This window comes from Diabrotica virgifera, chromosome 6 (genome assembly GCF_917563875.1).
Source record: "Diabrotica virgifera virgifera chromosome 6, PGI_DIABVI_V3a".
In the NCBI taxonomy this organism is placed as follows: domain Eukaryota; kingdom Metazoa; phylum Arthropoda; class Insecta; order Coleoptera; family Chrysomelidae; genus Diabrotica; species Diabrotica virgifera.
In genome coordinates, this window is record NC_065448.1 from 57,720,815 (window position 1) to 57,736,883 (window position 16,069).

Below are 16,069 nucleotides of genomic sequence, written 5' to 3' on the forward strand. Positions count from 1 at the left end.
TATATAGCAATTTATTCACTTCAGTCCCAAAAAATGAATCGATTAGTCTGGTCAACTCGCTTCTTTTAAATAATTCGGTGACCTCCACTACCACTTCGTCTATTATAAACATTCTCAAAATCTGCCTATCTCAAGATTACTTTGTCTTCAACAACAACTTTTATCAACAACCAGATGGTTTAGCAATGGGAAGTTGCTTATCCCCTTTCTTAGCTGATGTCTTTATGGATCATTTAGAATCCAATCATATCACAAAAAATCCAGAGATATTACATTGGTTTCGTTATGTAGATGACATTTTAGTCCTCATATCTGGTAACTCCGACTCAGCTCACAACTTACTTCATAAAATCAATCTAATCCATCCTAAAATTACTTTTACCATGGAACTAGAATCTTCTAACTCCATTAACTTCTTGGACATATCTATTACCAGACTAGATGACCACTTCAACTTTGGTATCTACCGTAAACCTACACAGACTGATCACGTTATCCATTCCACTTCTAACCATCCTCTTTCACATAAACTTTCTGCATTTCGTAGTTTTATACATAGATTAAACTCTATTCCTCTATCTACAACTGAATTTAACAAAGAACTGAACATCATCAAACAAATTGCAGTTAACAATGGTTATGACCCAGACATCATCCATAAACTTCAACAGAAAAGAGAACTTAAGTTACTTCAACAATCCGCTTTCTCATCATCTTCCACAACTACTCCAATTTATGCCTCCTTACCGTTTAATAACTCCAAATTATTTGAAAGAGTCAAACAAATCATAATTCAAACATAATTCAATTTCATTACGTACACCAACGAATGTATTTTAGACGAAGAATAAATTTAATAAATTGAAGATAAATTCCTTTTATTAGAACCACAAAAATAATACAGTCCACCCAAGATATTTATACATATTTTTTGGTATATATATATATATATGTATTATACCAAAAAATATGTATAAATATCTTGGGTGGACTGTATTATTTTTGTGGTTCTAATAAAAGGAATTTATCTTCAATTTATTAAATTTATTCTTCGTCTAAAATACATTCGTTGGTGTACGTAATGAAATTGAATTATTATTGAATTATTAAAATAGAATGACAAGATCCAATAATTCAATTTCATTACGTACACCAACGAATGTATTTTAGACGAAGAATAAATTTAATAAATTGAAGATAAATTGAAACTTGATAAATAATAAATAAGAAACCGGTATGGGCCTATCGTGTGTCAAAATTTTAGGAAATTGGAAACCTTCTACGAGAAACTGGCACATTGTCAAAATTCAATAAAATTTTTAAGAAGATGTAGAAATAACAACATAATACCAAAGGGCTTGAGGTTACGGCCAGCATACTCAAACAGAAGACTCCAAAATATTCTACATAGAGCCAGTTTGTCGATGATCCGGGAAAGGTTGCAATTTCACAGGTCAAATTTATTTTTTATCGAACAAGACATCGTAAGTATTGAAGATTTACTTTTCGGAATGATATCAAATTCTGATTTTGATCGAATTATTTTTAGTTTACACATAATTTATGAAAATTCATATCAGAAACAAAGAAATATACATTTAAATAAATTTAATAATCTTTTAGAACAAAATAGTTTACATACTTTTGATAACCTAAATAGAAATAATGACATATTAGCGACAGTTGTCAATCTATCAAATAGACATTTAAATGCAACGGAAAATTTGGTATTGTCAAAAGGTTTAAACTATGCTGTTACTCATCCATCTATTCCAAAATTAGACATAATCAGCTCAGTGGAGAAAATATCCCAGTGTCTACCAACTCATGAAAAAGAACAATATAGGGTACTATGTAAACTTGAATTGGAAAAGTCTAATCAAATTGAACAGAACATCAGCAAAGAGGAAATGAAAGCTTTAAAAACTTTAAGAAATGATGACTCCATAACAATCCTACCAGCGGATAAAGGCAATGCAACTGTAATAATGAATAAAATACAATATGAGGACAAAATTACAGATCTAATTACAAATGGACCTTATAGCAAATTAACGAAGGATCCAACGAAGACACTAGAAAACAAAATATATAGAACTTTATTCAAATTTAAAAATGATCTAACATACTATCAAAGAAAATTAATGACACCTCACTACAGTAAGACACCACATTTTTATGGAGTGCCGAAAATTCATAAAGCGAACATACCACTTAGACCCATTTGTAGTACCATCAATTCTCCTTGTAGTGAACTATCAAAATTCTTATTAAACATTCTAAAACCATTTGCTAATAATGATGACACTTTTATAAAAAATACAAAACATTTTTTAAACAAATTATCAACTATTGAATTTAATCCAAATAATATTTTAGTAAGTTTTGACATAAACAGTTTATTTACAAATGTACCATTAGATAAAACTTTAAACATAATCAAAACGAAATTAGAGAATGATAATACATTGGCAACTAGGACAAGACTAAATGTATCAGCTATAATGGAGTTATTGACATTATGTACCCATAATACCTATTTTCAACTAAACAATGAATTCTATAAACAAAATTTTGGTCTAGCAATGGGCTCTTCTTTATCTCCATTATTGGCTAATATATTTATGGAGGATTTCGAAACTAATATTATTTCTAAACAAAATTTAAAACCCACAGTATGGTGGAGATATGTAGATGATGTGTTTTCAATATGGCCTCATAGATCAGAATTGTTGGATACGTTCCTGAATATTATAAACGATCAAGAAGAGACAATAAAATTTACAATGGAAAAGGAATACAATAACAGCCTACCTTTCCTCGATGTTTTGATCTCAAAGAAGGATATTGGATATGAGACTCAAGTGTATAGAAAACCAACACACACCAACAGATATCTCAATTACAAGTCAAATCACAACATCAACGTTAAAAAGGGAATAATTAAATCCTTATATGATAGAGCCAAAATTACTTGTTCTAACGAAAATTCCTTTTTAGCAGAAAAACAATTGTTAACATCTGTTTTATTAAAAAATGATTATCCTTTATCGTTTATAAATAAGGAATTGTCAAGATTGGATCGAATGGAACAGAACAACTTAGAACGGGATCCTACAACATTCACCAGAAATAATACGAGGAAAATATCAATACCATATATAAAAGGACTATCCGAGAAACTTAAAACAATAGGAAATAAATTCAACATTTCAACAACATTCAAAACAACAAACACATTGAGATCTATTCTATCTAAAACTAAACCTAACAATGATCAAGAAAGAACAAAGAATTGCATTTATAAAATACCTTGTGAATGCGAACAATTTTATTTAGGTGAGACATCAAGACCATTAGACGTTAGAATAAATGAACATCAATCTTATATTAAAAATAGAGAATTTGAGAGATCTCAAATATGTCAACACGCATGGGATAATGAACATAGAGTTCAGTGGAGAGATTCAAGTATAGTCCTGAAAGAATCAGATAGTAAAAAGAGAAAAATCAAAGAAGCGGCTCTAATTATGCTAAATGAAACCAATTGTGTCGCAAATTCCTCGGTAGAATGCAGTAGGATGTGGTTACCCATACTGAAAGAGGAAGTCAATAGAAAGAAAATACCAAGATTAGTAAGTCAATAATATCGAGCTAGTACATATTTTATATTTTAGTATTACTTATATATCTAGTATTATTAATATTATTTATAATTTAAACATGTTACAAGTCAGAATTTGGTATTATTTTTTGAGAGTAAATTAATGTAAGACCAAATACTTACGATGTCGGGATAGTATCACAGGTTTTTCCTGGTTTTCCCTTGTGATTTACTATGAAGTCTCTAACGCGAGAATTTTACTGTCGTTGTATTTGGTTGTCTTTTTAAAGACATATCACATGCTATAATTTTTTATGACGGATATTCTTGAGTTGGGGTTAATTTCATGTAATCGAATGAACTATCTTTCAGTAAGTCGTCCCAGGAACGCAACTCATAAATATTGGCAATATCATTTTAAAGTCTTCTACTTTAAAATGTATAATATATGTCTGAATTGCCAATATAAATGAGTGAGATTAAATAAATTATTAGAAGAATTTTTTTGCTTAGCAACAACACTTTAGTTTATTTTAGTAATATTTTGTATTTTGACAACGGCACCCGATTTGGGCGTCGAAACGTTAATAAAATTATTTTTTTCATTTTAGTTGTGGCTTATTTCCCATATAAATAATTAATCATAAAAATGCCACAAGGAAATAGCTTCAGAACAACATCAAACAAATCATTTCTAATTCTTGTGATAACATCAAAATCTCATTTAAAGTCAATAACACCCTCAATAAAAGCTTAACTAACACCAAAGACCCTATCCATTACATGAGCCGTAGTGGGGTATACAGACTCTCTTGTTCAGACTGCGATGCTACCTACATTGGTAGAACTTATAGATCTCTTTCCACCCGATCGGCAGAACACAGTAAGAGAGATACCACTTCAGCTTTTTCACACCATTTAAAAGTCAATAAACACGAACTTAAGATTCCTGATGGGGTCCAGTTGATACACAACATTCAACAAAAAAATACACTCCGTTTAGACTTATACGAGGATTTGGAAATTGTCAAAGACCTAAAGAAAAGTCCCAATTGTGTTAACCGACAAACATCCCTTAACCGCAATTTTGTCCCCATTCACCGTCAATTATTTTCATAATTCCTATTACTTTGTTATACCTTCCCTTTTCCTATCCTATCTGCTATCTTCTTCATCCTATTTACCCACTGTCAACTATCTTCTTCGTTCCCTTACTGGCTCCAAACTCCTTTACACATACTAATCATTACTAACCACATGAACTCCTCTTAATCAAAACCTAATTAATTTACCATACCCCCTTTTCACACTTCTTTCATTTCTTTTCTTCATTCAGTTCAACCCTCATACCCAACTTTCCAATCTTTCTCTTTCACTCATTTCACCTATGCTTTGACCCTACATCACACTCTTTGACCCTTTTTGTCTTTGACCTTTTCCAAATATATTTTTTATCTTCACATCTAACATTTCATCACTTTATTTCATTTATCACAGTTAAACTCAGTCATTCTTTAATCAAATTATAACAATATTCATTCTCTTAATTTTGTTTTATTAATTCTATTTTATTCATTACACCTATTGTTTTCTATACTAATTAAATTTTAGTTTGTATCAACTGGGCAACCTGTTATCCTACAATTATTTATTATCAATTTTACATATTCACCAGTTTGTCACAAGAATTTTCTCAATTTCATTAAAATTGTTCCATAATAATTGCATTCCTGAATCACATTTTCTACTCTCAGATTGACTTTATCCTAACTCCAATCTATATAAAATTTTTTAATTTTCACCTACATCCAAACAATAATTCCCCTACTACCTATACAACCATCAATACACATGCTGTGGACATATAAATTTCTTGATATAATAATATCCCTTTTCAAAATTTAAAACTTCTTCTATAACACCACTTATTTAATTTTATTTCTGTTATTATAGTCCTGTCGCCAGGGGGGGTACAACGGCCTCGTTAATTCAGATGGACTTACTCAAGTTTTTTTTATGTATTTTGACCCGTAGAACACGAATTTTTTGGGTAACAGTTGATCCGGATGTCGATAAGATTGTTATAGACCAAGAACTTGAGGAATCAAATAACAGCGATTTTTGGCAAAACAAAACAATATTTTGTATTTTTTGGGCCATTTTAAGTAAAAAATATTTCTACAAGTTTTTTCGTAGGATGCACAGTTTTCGAGATAAACGCGGTTGAACTTTAAAAAAATCGAAAAATTGCAATTTTTGAACCCGAATAACTTTTGATTAAAAAATAAAATAGCAAGTCTGCTTACCGCATTTGAAAGTTTAAGTCAAATTATATCGGTTTTGATTATTTGCATTGGTAAAAATTTATTTTTTTATTGTTTAACAAAGATATAAACACGTAGGGTTTCCCGTGCTTTTACATGCGTTTTAACGCATGTAACGTAGAAATAGTCTTGATTGCACTAGTACCTATTCTACCTACTCGTTCGATTTTAAATGAGAAATCATAGAAACATCACTCACGCACTAGTTGTTTGTAGCTTTGTTTAGCAATAACACAATAAATTTTTAGCAATGCAAATAATCAAAACCGACATAATTTGACTTGAACTTTCAAAGGCGCTAAGCAGAATTGCTATTTTATTTTTTAATCAAAAGTTATTCGGGTTTAAAAATTGCAGTTTTTCGATTTTTTGAAAGTTCAACCGCGTTTATCTCGAAAGCTGTGCATCCTACTAAAAAACTTGTAGAAATATTTTTTGCTTAAAATGACCCAAAAAATACAAAATATTGTTTTGTTTTGCCAAAAATCGCTGTTATTTGATTCCTCAAGTTCTTGGTCTATAACAATCTTATCGACATCCGGATCAACTGTTACCAAAAAAATTCGTGTTCTACGGGTCAAAATACATAAAAAAAATTTGGGTAAGTCCATCTGAATTAACGAGGCCGTTGTACCCCCCCTGGCGACAGGACTATTACTACTAATCAGCTCACTTTATCATATTGTAATTTTTTGATCAGGTTAATTTTATTTGATACAGTCAATTTGTAGTTACCTACAGTTAAAATAATTTTATTTTGTAAAACACATTATCTTTTAATTTAAAAAAACAATAGATTTAATTAACAGACAATTTCAGATATTAAAAGCTTTACCATATCTTCGTCTGGATCATGACTTTGTTTTTAAAATTCCTAGAAAATCGACTACCTTCTTCCTTAACTGTCAATGTCACATCAAGCATTTCCTTACATAGCTTTGACACTTAGTAGTCATCGTTGACCGAAGATGGTTGATTGGGTCCTCGGGTAGAGTTTCACCATGTTCCCAGAGGTTTAATCCTTGAACATCGGCGTTTAGCCATTTTAAATTTATTTCAACATAATGTAGATTTATTTATAATCACAACCATTGTTTGGTTCTGGGGCTATTTTGCAAGTATTCAAGTAAGTAATCATAACCACATTTTTTAACTTTCACAATTTCAACCATCTTTTCAATTTTAATAGTGGGATTACTTATTTGATTTTAGATCACTGATGATGGACCGATAGGTTTGAAAACGTTCTGATGAACTCATTTTATTGAATCCATTGGGATTCTAAAAATTTTTAGTAAATATACCTTTTACATAGAAGTGGTTTTTACTTCATGTTCCAGTTTATTTAACTATAAGGTATACAGCCAATCCAGGGAACTACCCCTTTTTAGTTTAAAATCTATTACCTGTTCGTAAGTTAGAGGGTAGTTAGAATTTGGGTTATAGTCTGTTCGCTAAACTCAGACGCAACTTTCTAGATATTTTAGTCGGTAATTTTGCCAATTTTAGCAAAAATGACAAAAAATAATTTTTAAATAGTTAATAATCACTAAATATTTAGTAACTTTGCCAATTTTTGCAAAATTGGCAAAAAACAAAAAAAATATCGACTAAAATATCTAGCCAGTTGCGTCTGAGTTTAGCGAACCGACATATCATATAATCTTTGTTTATTGTAACTTTTCATTTCTTCTATTGTTTTTTTTTTGTTTTGATATTTTGATCTGATTTCACTTTCTTCTCTTTATGTTTTGATGTTATGAAAGTATGTTCCTCTGTAGGTATAGTAGCCGATGGAGAGGTTTGGGATATTGTGCGTTTGGTTTGTTTTCTGCCTGTGTTTATATGCATTGCCTCATTTTCTAGATCAATTTTTAGGTCGTTGGGTGTATGTGTGGTTCTTGTTGTGTAGTTAGTGGTTGGATTTTTTGTTGTATATTACTCTCTTCTTTTGATTGTTGTTGGTAATTGCTTTTTGGGTTTTTAGAATTGGTAAATGGTTTGGAAAAAGATTATTTGATGTTAAATTTTCTGCTGTAATCAAAGTAAACATTGGGCAGTTTTTTGTTAAGTGGTTGGTTTGCTTACATGTTTGGCAAGCTTGGTTATCTAATGATAGGTAAATCCTGTATGATGTTTCCTCATGTGTGATAAGGAATAAATTTGGTAGTGTCTGGTTATTTAGTGGAGATATGTAGGTTTGGCGTCTGAAACTCAAAATGGGCTGGAATTGCGGTGTAGATGTACCTATTCTTAGAAATGTTAAAGGTGACTGAAGATTTAATCCATATGATTCTAATGCAGATATTACGACCGAGTATGGGATTAAAGTATGGGATTGATTACTAATCGCTGACTTGGGTTAACAAGTCTGCGAGCCTGTGAGAGTTGTTGGTTTATTTTAATTTTTTCATTTTGGTTTATAAAATCCCCAACTATTTTTCGTTTGCTAAATATATACATACTCTGTTATTTGATAACCTAGAACAGAAAATAATGTCGGTTGGTTGTAGCAAAATACTCAGAGCAGACAGGTAATCTTCTAGTTTGGTATTTTCAATTGCATCAAATATAATTCCTTGTTTTCTTGATGGAAATATGTTGGTGTGTGGTGTTTGGTTGGTTACGGAAGAATATGTAGGTGATCCATTTAACTGATTTGTAGAAAAGCTATTTGGAGTATTGTTAGTAGTAAAAATTTCAGATTGGATAAAACTATTTATTTAGTTATCGTTCTTGTTTAAGCAGAGTACGGTACTGGCAAACAACTTCCGTAGTCCACAGTAAACAATTTTTTGTACGAGCGTGCAAAAATGTCTACTTTCGCGCACGCATTTTAGTTTAGAAAGTTTCACTTTTCCGCACGCGTGTTACTTTTCCGCACGCGTGTTACTTTCCCGCACGCGGTTTTTACTTTTCCGCACGCGTGTTAATTTAGATATGTTAATATGGCCTTCAAGTAATTATAATACATGCAATAAACTAATATTTAGATATTATTTACTAATTGATTTCATATATATCTTATTGTGTTCCTGTTTTAATGAAATTAACGCGACAATTCGATGAAATAAAATTATTTTGGCATAATATTTGAAAGTGAAATCGGTAGACAATAACAGTCGTTTTGAATCATCGTCATGGAAACCAAGATCGCCGTCATGCTAACTAATTATGTATATTGAAAATTTGGTTTTGACAACCTTGTCAAATAATTAATTTGTGTATGTATTTTCATATTAATTAAATTAATTTATTAAGATTTGGTAATTTTTTAAAAACTCTTAGAAAAAATATTGTTCCTAACTCTTGCAGAAAGTCTCTTTTCCGCACTCGACTGCTTGCCGAACTCCCGCTTCGCGTCGTTCGGCAAACTGCAGTCGCGTGCGGAAAAGAATGACTTTCTGCACTTGTTAGGAAAATAACTATTACTACTGGTTTTAGCTTTTGTAGGTTATCTGCTTAGGTATATTCCGATATGAATATATTCGATAATAATAATAAAAACTGTTAACATTAAAGTGACTTACTGTCTCTGTTGTGTTTATGGTTTGATATTGCACCATTTAATCACTACTTAATGAAATATTTGTTAGTATTACACTGGTTTTTTGAATTAATTTTCAGAGTTCGATTTTAAACACGTTTTAGCTACTTTGGTCAGGGTTGTCCAACTTTTTGATTGAGTCTTAAAAATTCTGTACTTTCTAATTATCGTTACTTGCGTAAAATTTATACATTGAATAAACTAAAAAATTGTTTTGAATTTGACGCGCTCTACTCCAAATTTTATTATTTCGCCATTCCGAAGAGCACATTGGATTTCGGCGCAAAACAATGCAACATGGAGAAGCGAGCTACTCCATGAAATTGCATTTTAAATTTTCAAGCATATTTCCCAATAAAATAGGGCAAAGGAATGTGAAAAGCGACGCATTTTGCCTCGTTTCTGTAGCATATTTCATAAAATTCGCGACGCGTTTAGCATTAAATAATGCAGACACTGCTTAGCACTTTCAAGAGGATGCTCCAATAACTAAGAACTCGCTACCGGCACGGTTGCTTTCTCCGGGATGGATAACTGAGTAATGCGCTACTGAATTATTAAAAATAGATAATGACATGCCGTCTGATGTTTTTCGTTGCTTACTGATTTTATTTATACCTTTCCGATATCACATTTGATTTCATATTATCAAATAGACAATATACAGTCGAAAAAATGAAAGAATATCCATGAGCGATCATATCAAGCACATATTTTGGCTTTGCTGCCTTTTTCTATCAATAACAAACGAGAGAGATATATTATTAAGTGTTGTCTACTAAGCAAAAACGTTATCCAAGACATACGCAATTGCATATTTATAATTGACAGAGTGAGACGGCGATACAATTGTTCAACGTAGTTATATTAATTTAGTAGAAAATTTAAACTCACACTTGACTATTTCTGTACTTCTAATGTCATTCTTAGAAAAACATTCAACATCAGTAGAGATAATGATTGTATAAACTACTACTCGAGTAATCGTGCTGGTCAACTATAATGTGACAGATTCAATGTATGTCACTTTGACAGTGAAATTGGGTTAGGTTCGGTAGAGTTTATAAATTTAAATAATCAGTCGTGATAACTTGAATATACTCAGTTCTTTTAAAAGCTATTTTGATATTATATTGTATTTTTGGTTTGGTAAGTAATTATTTAATTAAAATAAGTCAATAAAATTTGTAAGTAATCATCTGTCTATATGGTTAACTTCTGTCTATGAGTTTGCCAAACGTGTACATATTACTCTGACTTTTCAATCATAGTGGTAGGGGAGCAAAGTATGTTAAATGTGCAGTCACTCGAGCGCTTTGGAGACCTATTGGGTTGTGAAGAGTAGGTCCTAAAAGCAAAAAAAGTTAAGTAACATTTTCCATTTTAGTGGGAGCTTGCCATTTTTTAATTTAATTTTCCATTTCCAACAATCCTTTTTTCCGATTATAACGCCATCTATGCATAATTCGGAAAAATGTTTCGAATAAAAGTTACTTATTTTTTCGTAAGGAATCCAATTCTGCAATAAAAAATGGGGTGTATAAAATTACATATTAGTATATTTTTATGAATGTACATTTATTTGCAGATAATGTCTGGAAAATGATCTGGATACCAAAATGATCTGAATTCATTAAGTTTACTTTCATTTATAAACCAGTAAGGATCTGTGAAAAAACGTATATTTTTGGATGTGAAAGGTGACATTCGGATTTTTGCAGATAAAGTTAGGTGACACGTTCAGTAATAATAATTGACTTATGCTCCTTCTCAAATATGCCCGGAACATTAATAAAAAAATTAAAATAGTTAAAAATTTGGAAAAACGTCGATTTTTTCTGCTTTCTTTGTTTATAACTTTAAAACGATTCGTTTTGGAACAACGTCGTACAGAAATAAAATAAAGATAATTTAATTTTGTATGATATACGACTGGTCAAAAATATCTTAACGTATTACCTTTTCTGCAATATAGCAATATCAATAGTTGTTATTCAATGTTTTCAACCACTTTGGTGGCACTTAGAACCTTAGTAATTCGCTTAGGAAATTCTTTGTAATATACTTAAACCGTGTACCAAATTTCATTAAAATCGACCTAATAGATTTTGCATAATAAATTTGAGCATTTTTGCATAATAAATAAAGAGGTGCTCTACCTATCTAATACACTTTACAGAATTAAAATCGGATTATTTAAGGGACCTCAGCAATGTTTTAAACTTATAAACAATTTTTTGGCTTATAAAAAAATAGCTTTGTTTAATAATAAAAAAAATTAATTTTTAGCAATGCAAATAATTAAAACCGGTATAATTTGACTTAAACTTTCAAATGCTGTCAGCAGAATTGCTATTTTATTTTTTAATCAAAAGTTATTCGCGTTCAAAAATTGCAATTTTTCGAATTTTTGAAAGTTCCACTGCGTTTATCCCGAAAACTATGCATCCTACGAAACAACTTGTAAGAACATTTTTTGCTTAGAATTACCCAAGAAATACAAAAAAGTTATTATTTTGTTTTATTTTGCGAAAAGTCGATGTTATGTAATTCCTCAACTTCTTTGTTTATAACAATCTTATCGACATCCGGATCAACTGTTACCCAAAAAAATCGTGTTCTACGGGTCAAAAAATACATAAAAATCTTGGATAAGTCCATCTAAATAAAGGAAACCGTAGCACCCCCTCCTGGCCACAGGACTAATTTGTTTATAAGCCAAAAAATTGTTTATAAATTTAAAACATTGCTGAGGCTGCTTAAACAATCCGATTTCAATTCTGTAAAGTGCATTAGATAGGTGGAGTGCTTCTTTATATGTAAAAAAATTGACAAATCTTTGTATGTGCTAGTTTTTGTTGTGCAAGATTTTAAAAAATTTTAATTTTAAAAAAAAAGTTTAGATTGCAAAATTATTATTCAAAATCTAGTAAGTTAATTTTAATGAAATTTGGTGTACGGTTTTAGCACACTACAAAAATTTTCTAAGCGAATTAGGAAGGTTCCAGGTGTAACCTAAGTGATGGAAAATCATTGAATACAGACAGGCTTGTTTTGCTTCCTTATTTTATATTTATTGCTATTTTGCAGCAAGGCTCATAAATTAGACATTTTTAACCAATCGGATCTGATAGAAAATTTAATTATCTTTGTTTTATTCCCATATGACTTTGTTCCAAAATGAATCGTTTTAAAGTTATAAGCAAAAAAATTAGAAAAAAAACGAAATTTTTTGTAATTTTTAAATTTTTTATTTTTTTTAATTAATATTCCGGGCATATTTGAGAAGGTGCATAAATCAATTATTCTTAACGAAGTTATCATCTAACTTTATCCGCAAAAATCTGAATGTCATCTTCTCACATCCACCTAAAAACAGATCCTTACTGGTCTATTAAGTCATTTAATGCACCTGACATAAACGACATTTTTTAAATTCCTGTTACTATTTACGTGCGGTAACTTTAACATGGAGAAATTCATAATACTATATTTGGTTACTCATTATTTTTGTATTATTAATGTATTAAAATAATTAATTACGGTAGTACAAGTAACATTTATTACCAATAAATATATAGGTATTATCAGAAAAAGAATAACATCACAAAAAATTTTTGACACATTTACGTAGCGAAAGACCGTACGGTGGGGTAGTAGTCACATCCGTTTTTTACAATATTAACTTAGTTTAGACGTTGTTTTGACTAGAAATTTTTGATTTGATTCGTATGCATATCATCGATGACGCATGGGTATTCTTTCATTTTTCCTACTGTACCTACATTGAAAAAGTCTAGGGATATTTTTAAAAACAGGCGTAATTTTTTCTTTAATTGTTTTGAATAAATAATAATCGATTTGTAGTGTTTAGTAGTATTTAATATACAACATAATTTGTTGAAATGTCAAAAATATCGAGAAGTGCAATTAAAAAAAATAGTTCGTCACAAAATATGGTCGTAATAAGAAAAAGAAAACAAAAAAATATTAAAATTTTTTCAAAAAATTTAGAAACGCTTTTCTTTACTAAAGGAAAGTGAGTGACTAAAATTAATAATATAAAAAAATCAACTAAAAACAAAAAATAAAAAAAAAATCAAACTCGAAGGATTATTAAACAAAAACTCTTAGACAGATTAAATATACAAAAATCTCAGAAATTCGTTTAAAAAATTGAAAAAATCTAACACATTCGTTAAATAAAAGCGTGGGGCGCGAAAAGTAAAAAAACTTTCTATCCTCAAACCGTTTATTCACTCGTAATTTAAGAAAAGCGTTTCTTAAAAATATTTTTTTCATATTTTTTTTTGTTTTCTTTTTCTTATTACAACTTTATTTTGATTGTGTGACGAACTATTTTTTTTTAATTGTACTTCTCGATATTTTTTACATTTCAACAAATTTTGTTGTATATTAAATACTACTAAACACTACAAATCGATTAATATTTATTCAAAACAATTAACGAAAAACTTATGCCTCTTTTTAAAAATATCCCTAGACTAGAAATTATATTTCGTGTCATATTGAAATTTGACAGGAGTAAGCGCCAATGTTTATATAAACAAAGATATGAGCGTTCAAAATCGTCGTCGCTTAGGATGTTTATAAACATGATGTACAAACATGAAAAGTAGTCGGAATCGGCAAAAAATTTGAAACTTTATTGTTTATTTATGAAGCATCTTCTTCTTAAGGTGCCTATCCGTTCCGGATGTTGGCGATCAGCATGGCTATCCTAACTTTGCTTGCTGCTATTCTGAGTAGTCCGGTTGTCGATGTATTAAACCACTTTCTCAGGTTTTGAATCCAAGATATTCTTCTTCTCCCAGGTCCTCTCTTTCCAAATACCTTGCCTTGAAGAATGAGTTGCAACAAGCCATATTTCGTATATCTATTCTACGTAGAACCTCAACATTAGTCACACGATCCACCCACGAAATTCTCAAAATGCGCCTGTAACACCACATCTCGAATGCCTCAAGTTTTCTCAAAGAAGCATCGGAAAGTGTCCAGGCCTCTACTCCGTATAATAACGTAGAAAATACATAGCATCTGATGATAGAGATTTTGGTAGCAAGAGGTAAATCGTGGCTTCTGAAAAGAGACTTCATCATTATGAACACTGATCTCGCTTTTCCTATGCGTATTATGAAGCATAACGTAAGTAATTAACGTAAAAATGTATAGTTCATATAATTAGCTAAAATCTGTTAAAGTTTCAAGTTTCTACATTGTAAAAACAAGAGAATTTAAGCATTCTCCATTAAAATTGTTTTTTTTATTTAAACAGTTAATAAACATAAAAAATATTGACTATTCGTGCATTGTTCCCGCGAATGCATATGTCTGCAAATTTTCAGTCATTTACATTGAAGAAAAATCAGTCAAATTAACCTCTAAAGATTTGACCCAAACGATTGAACTAAAGAAAAGCGTTTAATGAATAGAAAGTATCGCGTCCACACTGGTTTATTAAGGCTCTACATTTATAGTTTATAGATAAAATGAGATTGTCGATACCCTGTTGAATTACGTTTGCCCATTCTTCTATAAAACGTTGTCGGAAACGAAACGGCGTGTATATGTTACCCATATGTGGAATAATTTTTCGGTAAAACATATCCCATACTTGTTCGATGGGATTCAGGTCGGGGGATTGTGCTGGCCAGAGCAACACATCAATACCTTCATTGGTAAGCTAGTATGTCACTGGGTGTGCGACATGTGAACGAGCAATATTATCCATGAGATGGAAGTTTTGACCAACCACATCAGAAAACGGATGAACGATAGGTTGTAGAATGGTATCGAAGTACTGCTAAGCCGTAAGTAAGCGGTTTGGAAAAACGAGGTCTGTTCTGAGACCGACTATTATTCCACTTCATAACATTACTGCACCACCTTTTTCTGTGTAAACCTCCTGAATATCTTTTACGCGTTCTACATTTCCAGATCACTTCCCCACTCTTACTCGATCAGAATCTGAAGGAAATCTGAATCAAGATTTGAAGGAGAATAAATCTCTAGCCTAATCATTTACGTCCCAGTTTTCATATTCTTGGCTAATGGAGATTGGCTTCATGGAGACGATTTCCTACAGTATTACAGACTATGGTTACCTCGTGTGCCCTCTACAATGATGGATAGAAAATATAAACAACAAATATAATAAGATTAAATTCAAAACATACAATTGGGTTATCAAAAGTTTATAGTTCTAAATTCAAAAACCACCCGCACTCGGTTTTATAAATAAGCCAATCGCACAGCTTTTAATTAAATAGTGAATGTTTGTAATTAATGTTTGATAATTAAAAGTCCTTACTTAATGGATAAAAAGCTATATTAATGAAATCACTGTCCTCTAGTGAACTAGATTACATCGCTGATTAGCTCTAACCACAGATGAAGAAAAGTTTAATGAATATAGCCCGTAGAGTGCTCTATTTTTGGAGATAATTAGAGGTATTGTTAATTAAGAGACTTACAATAACTCTGATAATGTTTCCTCTTAAATTGCACTGAATCTAACTTTACTTTAACTAGTAATCAAGCACTGAAGTTACTTATATTGTAATTTGGATCTAA